The following is a 6888-nucleotide window of genomic DNA, read 5'->3' as shown; positions in this document are numbered from 1 at the left end:
GGCAGTCTTTTGTGTGTTCCTCTAAAAACTCTGTGAGAGGGATGGGTTTCAGGTTCACTGCTACATTCCAATAACCAAGAAAATGAAAACACTTCGTTCAAGTTTTGACTGAAGGAATGCTGGGGTAAAGAAACCGCCAAGTTCCAGGCAACTATCAACTCCTCACGGCAGCTGACCCTGACCATGACTGACAACACGGGCCCACCTCTCGCTGCATGGGCCTACTGAGCCTAAGGGGCTCTCTAAGTCCCTCAGTAAAACACAATTCCCCTGTTCCTGCACCCCACACATACTTCCAGACATCCAGCATCTTGTCCAGAGAGTCTGTTGGGCAGATGTACAGAGTAGTCAGCCATTCACAGACCACAGGCCTGGGTAGCTCATGAATGGACTCCCATGGGCTGTCAGTTCTTGACAGGCAAAGATAGTTGGGCTCTTAGTAATATGAGCCCCCAGTCTTCATACCCACATACCTTAGCTCTTGCCTCAGGAGAGCAAGAGTGAGAGATCCCTATTTATTGGAGACTTAATATATGCCAGACATACTCATTGCTTCATTTAATCTTCAAAAATAAACATGAGATAGGAACAGGAACCCACCCCATTTCCAGTAAATAAGTCAGTCTTCAGGGATCCAGTGTACTCATGGTCATAGACAGTGCATCTACGTCTCTCTGACTCCATGCTATGTTCTGACCATTCACTCCCAAGCACTGCCGTCCTCACCAGCGGTGGCCAGATGTGACAGGATATCCAGAAACAAGACCACCATGATAGTACAGATGCTCAGAGGTACTGTGAAGGAGCCTGACAGTCAAGGCCACTGAAGGTTCTGGTGTAGTTAGGAATAGAGGGCAAGTAAGTATGCTCATGATCAAGAGAAGAAAGGGAAAATTGTCCATACCTTGAACGAGCTTTCTTCTTCACCGGATGAAGACGTTCAACCATCCCCTTTACAGCTATTTACAGAATCTAGTCTGACTCTAGATTCTCAGTTTGAAGAAGTCACACAGCCTTTGACTGCACAGAGGGGGGAACTCAAAGGCAGACATGGCCTGAGAAAAGTACTGAAGCCAGGATTTGAGTTTGTATTTTTTTCTTTTCCAGCCTAACACTTGCCTACCCTGCACTTGGGCCTTTCATGTTTTTTCCCTCATAAAATAGAGCTATATGATCCCACTCTGCACACGGATAGCACCCATCTGTCCTGGAATAGATGTGAAATGTACCCCCAAGGTTCATACTCTGAGTGGCCCTCGTATGGTGACACTATTACAAGATCATTGGATCATGAGAGCCCAGACTTTACCAATGGCTTAATCCACCCATGAGTTCACAGCTGAATGGACAGGTAGGAGGTAGGGCTTAGTTAGAAGAAGTAGGTCTTTGGAAGTGTGTCCTTGGGGGTATATCTTGTTCCAGACATCTCCTCTGGCTTTCTCTCTGCTTCCCGAACACTAAGAGGTGAGCAATTTTCTTCCACGATAATGTGTCTGCCTTGTCATGACTAAAAGTAATGGAACCGACCAACCATTGACTTACCCTTCTGAGACAAACAAGTAGTTTTCCTCAGGTATTTTGTCACAGTGACCAAAACTGGACGAACATCCCCAGGGAGAAGGCTCCTCAGACACACTACGGCAAAGACAGCTGCAGGAAGTCTAACCTGTGGGAGAAAGCTCCAGAGATTACAGCTTCTTGGGGCACCAAAGCCAGATGGTCTCAAGGTTTTCAAGGTGTACCTGGGGGACCCCCTGGGAGCCCCAGGGATCCTTTCAGAGGGTGGACAAAGTCAAAGCATTCCCATACAAGTACCAAGATGCCTGCTACCACCTCATAGTTTCTCCAATAACGTAGTAGGGTTTTCAAAGGCTCCATTGAGTGGTCTGCAGGAGACTGAATGCAGGGGCAGATCTAAGAACCCAGCGCTCTTTTACTAATAGTCTATCAATATTATTCTAGTATTATTCTGTCAACAATACAATTTTCAAGAATAGCAGTAAGTCTTCTTACCAAAAATTTTGTCTTTTGGAAAATTAGTTATTTTTCATAAAACATGGTAAGACATTATTTTTAAAATAGACTAAATAATACTCAGATTTCTGTTTTTATTTTGAATAAAATAAATCTACTTACTCATTGTAAGTAGATACAGCCTACAAAACAATAACTCTTGGCTTCCTAATGATTTTTAAGAGTGTACAGGGGTCCAGAGACCAAAGAGTTTGAGAACCACTGACTTAAGGATTCATGGCATTTCTTCACATTTTGCCAAGTGTGAGGTCCTTTGAGGAATGCTGGGCAGAAGACAAAAGGCGTGTCCTCTGACAGATCTTCATGTCCAGGACAGTCCTTTCCTGGACGTGAACACTCTGACAGGGTGCTTGCCTGACAGTGTAGCCGCTGTACAGACAGGGTCTGCCACGGGGAGGGAGGGCTGAGTATCATGGGAAAATAAGGCCCTGAGGTGGAGGAGCCAAGAGAAGGGGACTAAGCCATTTGCTGGTCTGAGCTGTTCACTACTGCCTGCTGGGACTGAGAGTCCGAGTCCAGAATTCTTCCTGGCTAGCTGCTGGTACCTGAAATGCCAATGGGGATGTCTTATCTTTGTGATGATTAATCTTGATTGTCAACTTGATAGATTGAGATGCACCTAGGAGATTGATAAAGCATGCCTCAGAGCATGTCTGTGAGAACATTTCCAGAGAAGACTAAGGGGGAGGAATTCCACATGGAGGTGGATGGCCTCCTTTCAGAAGCTGGAAGCCTGCCTGGAGTCAAAGGAGAAAGCCTAGGAGGACAGACTTTCTCTCTCTGCTTCCTAACTGCTGTGATGTGAGCGACTCTGCTGCACCATACCCTCCCTGCCATGATGAACTGACACCTCTAGAGCCATGGGCCAAGATAAATCCATCTTCCCTGAAGTTGTTTGTGTCAGGCATTTGGTCACAGAAATTTAAAAAAATATCAATGAAGAAATTTGTGGCAGTTTCGATGTAATTGGCCCTCAAAATCCCATAATCTCATAGGGAGTGGCACTATTAGGAGGTGTGGCTTTGTTGGGGTGGGTGTGGCCTTGTTGGAGGAAGTGTGTCACTGTGGGGGTGGGCTTTGAGGTTTCCTATGCTCAGGATACTGCTCAGTGAGTCAGTTGACTTCCTGTTGCCTGCAAGATGTAGGACTCTCAGCTCCAGCACCATGTCTGCCTGCACACCACCATGCTCCCCTTCATTACCATAACAGACTGAACCTCTGAAACTGTAAGGGAGCCCCTTCAATTAAATGTTTTCTTTATAAGAGTTGCCGTGGTCATGGTGTCTCTTCATAGCAATAGTAAACCTTAACTAAGACAAAATTCTATTAGCTAAAGATAAACTTCCATCCAAATAACATCAAGAATCATTTAAACACACAAAGGGGCAAATAACATTTGGAAGCTAGATTAGAGGCCTACAGCAGGGATAAGGAACAAGGAAACCAAAATGCTCAAAACTAGACCATGAGAACCGAGCAGAGGAGGGACCGCATCTTTGATGGCCGAATGCAACCCACCAAGGGAATTACTAAATATAATTTTAAAATCAAAGGAAAAAAAGTCCAATATGGCAAAACTTGGTTTAGTGTTTAGTGTCTCCAGCAGTGTGAGATAGACAGCCTGCATGGGTCTGACATGGTACCTACAACTGTCCTCTACCCACTTCTACCATAGTCTACTGGGGGCGTCTCCACAGGACCTTAGCGGGCATGGCAAACGATTAAAAGTGTTAAAAAGACGTGCTCCAAAGGAAGGACTATGGGATCAGAGAGGAGCAAAGCCATCTCTCCTCTTCTCAATAGGGTCTGATACAAAGCCCAGGCTGGCCTTGAACCCACAATCCTCCTCCTTCTGTCTTCCAAGTGCCGGGGCAGCTGTTTCTTGAATGACAAGAGGAGGAAGCTGCCTTGTGTGCTCCAGGTAAGAGGGTGCCGGGCACAAAGGCACCCTATGCCGGGCTAACAGGCACTATGGTCCTTTCTACTTCAGTGAGCTTCTGAAATCTCTAGTAAGAGATGAGCCTCAGGGTGCCTGAGCGTGAAGAGAGGGCTGTCACCTAGGATCATAAGAAAAGAAGGGAAGACAGAGTGTGACAGGGACAGTCCACGAAGTAGACTTCAAGAGTTCTGTGTGGCCTAAGATCTTATCCAGTTTGACTGTCTCTCCAGCACCTACGCCAGTGCTGGGACACAGCAGTCCTCCGTAAATGCTTGACGGATGAATGGAGGATGGGACTGTCACCTTTCTGTCCTCAGGTCGGCCGCACATGTGCCGCTATACCCAGCAGGGATTAGAAGCACGGCAGAGATGTTGAGGTACACCTTCCCTGCTCCCTCTGAAGTGAATACCCTCACCATACCTGGGACTTGAATGTCCTTCCGGCTGTTACTGCAAAATTTCACTTCTCCAGATAGGTTTCCTGTGTCCCCTTGAGGTTTATCACAGAGTCCATTTATTGACTGGAGCTGCCTGAAAGACTCACTTTGAGATTTTCAATTTGCGCGGTAGCTTATTTGCAAGCAGCCGGCAACCGGCTTAACACTTGGTGTTCTAAGTGCATCTGGCTGTCAGACCTGTGAGCTCTGGCAAACGTCCGCCGGTGACCGTGTAAGGCCAGCATCTGGGCCGCAGCTGGTTCCACAGGAATGACAGACCGTGGGTTTACAGAAGTGATGCCCTCTCCTGACTCTTTATTTGATTATTTTAATTTTCATGGAAACAAGGTCTCATGTACCCCAGGCTAGCCTCAAGTCAGTATGTAGCTGAGGCTGGCCTTAAATCGCTGCAATGTCTGTGTCTGCCTCTCACATGCGGAGATTACAGACACACACCACCATACCCAGCTCCTTCTAGCTGACTTCCAAGCCTGCTTGTTGTTTATTTCAGAAAGCAGTCACGTTTCCTGTAAGTGCCGAAAAACTGCACGCCCATCTCAGTCTCATTTGCTCCTCAGAGCTCGAGGTGCCCCGTGTGACTCCAGAAGCAGTTAGCAGGATCAGACACGGTTATCTCCCATTTGCAGCTGAGGTGGCCAAGAGATAAGAGTTGCTTAAGGTTGGGGTTAGCAAACAACGAAACCGGTGTTTCCACACAGATCGTGGTCTCCGAGCCGACCATCCACTTTCTACGAGGAAACTGTATTCTTGATGTTTTCGTTTCTCTGGTAACTTCAAAGGTAAGTGGTGTAGAATCTTATTACAAATTTTTCTGGTAAAAGACAATGTGATGCTTCATCCAACAAAATCCATTTATTATGATAATTTTCTGACAGGGGGAAACAGACCTTTCCTAAGAAGGCTGACATTCGCTTGTTTCGCAAGTTAAAGTGGAGTGAGTTTGCTAACGACCTGCCGGTAGAAACTGGGTAGAAATCGCCGGTGCTTCCCACAGAGGAGCTTAGGCGAGGGTTGTGAAGTTTTTGTTTGTTTGATTGCTTGGGTTTTTTTTGAGACATGGTCTTACTATGTAGGTCAAGCTAGCCTTGAATTCCCTTCAGTCTTCTTATCTAGTGCAGGAATGACAGGCATATACCACCATGCCCCGCTATGTATATCTAAATGCCTTTTTAATCCCCTATTAGTATTTGTGTACCGATGAAATATGAGGTTTAGCATTATAAGTCATGTAGTCTGAATGGTACCTTTAAGTTCCCAATTTAACTGAGTCTGCAAGATTTTTATTACGGCACAACTCACTTTTATTGTAATTAGTGTTCATGTACCATTCTCTATCTACATTTCATTCCTAAATTAGAGTGCATTGTATGTGAACTGCTAGTTGACTCACAGCTGTTATCAATACATTGCTCAAGGAAACCTCTTCAGGACAGACATAATGGTGGGGCCAGGAGTGCTGCTGTATTCCTTTGACCCAGCACTCAGGTGGCAGAGGCAGGTGATCTCCTGAGTTCAAGGCCAGTCTGGTCTACATATCGAGTTCCAGGCCAGTCAGGACACACAGTGAGGCACTATCTAAAAAACAAACAAAATATCTGCTGGTAAAATTTCATAGCTTGCTGGGCGGTGGTGGCGCACGCCTTTAATCCCAGCACTCGGGAGGCAGAGCCAGGCAGATCTCTGTGAGTTCGAGGCCAGCCTGGACTACCAAGTGAGTTCCAGGAAAGGCGCAAAGCTACACAGAGAAACCCTGTCTTGAAAAACAAAACAAAACAAAACAAAACCAAAATTTCATAGCTTATTATTTATTTTTATTACAAATTCTAATATAAACTATTACATATATTATATGTCTAGGCTAATATGGTGTTTCTTTTAAGGTACTGAAAAGAAAAAAAGCCGGTTGATGGCGGTGGTGGCACACGCCTTTAATCTCAGCACTTGGGAGGCAGAGGCAGGCAGATCTCTGTGAGTTCGAGGCCAGCCTGGTCTACAGAGCGAGATCCAGGAAAGGTGCAAAGCTACACAGAGAAACCCTATCTCGGGGGTTGGGGGGGGGGGGTTGGGGATTTAGCTCAGTGGTAGAGCACTTGCCTAGCAAGCACAAGGCCCTGGGTTCGGTCCTCAGCCCTGAAAAAAAAAAAAGAAAAAGAAAAGAAAAAAAATGTTAGCCCCAAAACAAAAAATGAAAACCTGTCTAGAGAAAAAAAGTGATAATTGAATTGTTGACTAAGTCTGACAGGGAATGGGGTGGACATGGAAAGAAAATAGTGCAGCTGGAAACTGCGGACAGGGATGTGTCTTAGAAATAGGAGCAGAATGTGAATTCACCTTTGCGTTCCATCCTCAACCATCACTGGGAATTTCAATAAACGCTAGACTTAGAAAAGCGAAGAAGTCAAATCCTCAGCCACATTGTAGAAATACAGGTTATGCGCATGCCCTCGGTGAGAACTT

At 45.7% G+C, this 6888-nt stretch overlaps 1 protein-coding gene across 1 annotated transcript in view; it reads left to right on the top strand.

Annotated features, from left to right (window-relative positions):
• Positions 1-5006: 5006 nt before the first annotated feature.
• Ctse (cathepsin E) overlaps positions 5007-6888 on the top strand; it is a 35046-nt gene continuing 33164 nt past the window's right edge. Inside the window, exon 1 of the mRNA XM_059280687.1 lies at positions 5007-5210. The gene's annotated coding sequence lies outside the window, so the exon portion shown is untranslated. The remainder of the gene's footprint in view (positions 5211-6888) is intronic.

This window comes from Peromyscus eremicus, chromosome 15, assembly GCF_949786415.1.
Source record: "Peromyscus eremicus chromosome 15, PerEre_H2_v1, whole genome shotgun sequence".
In the NCBI taxonomy this organism is placed as follows: domain Eukaryota; kingdom Metazoa; phylum Chordata; class Mammalia; order Rodentia; family Cricetidae; genus Peromyscus; species Peromyscus eremicus.
Note: the sequence above shows the minus strand (reverse complement) of the source record. Positions and strands in the feature narration are given on the sequence as shown.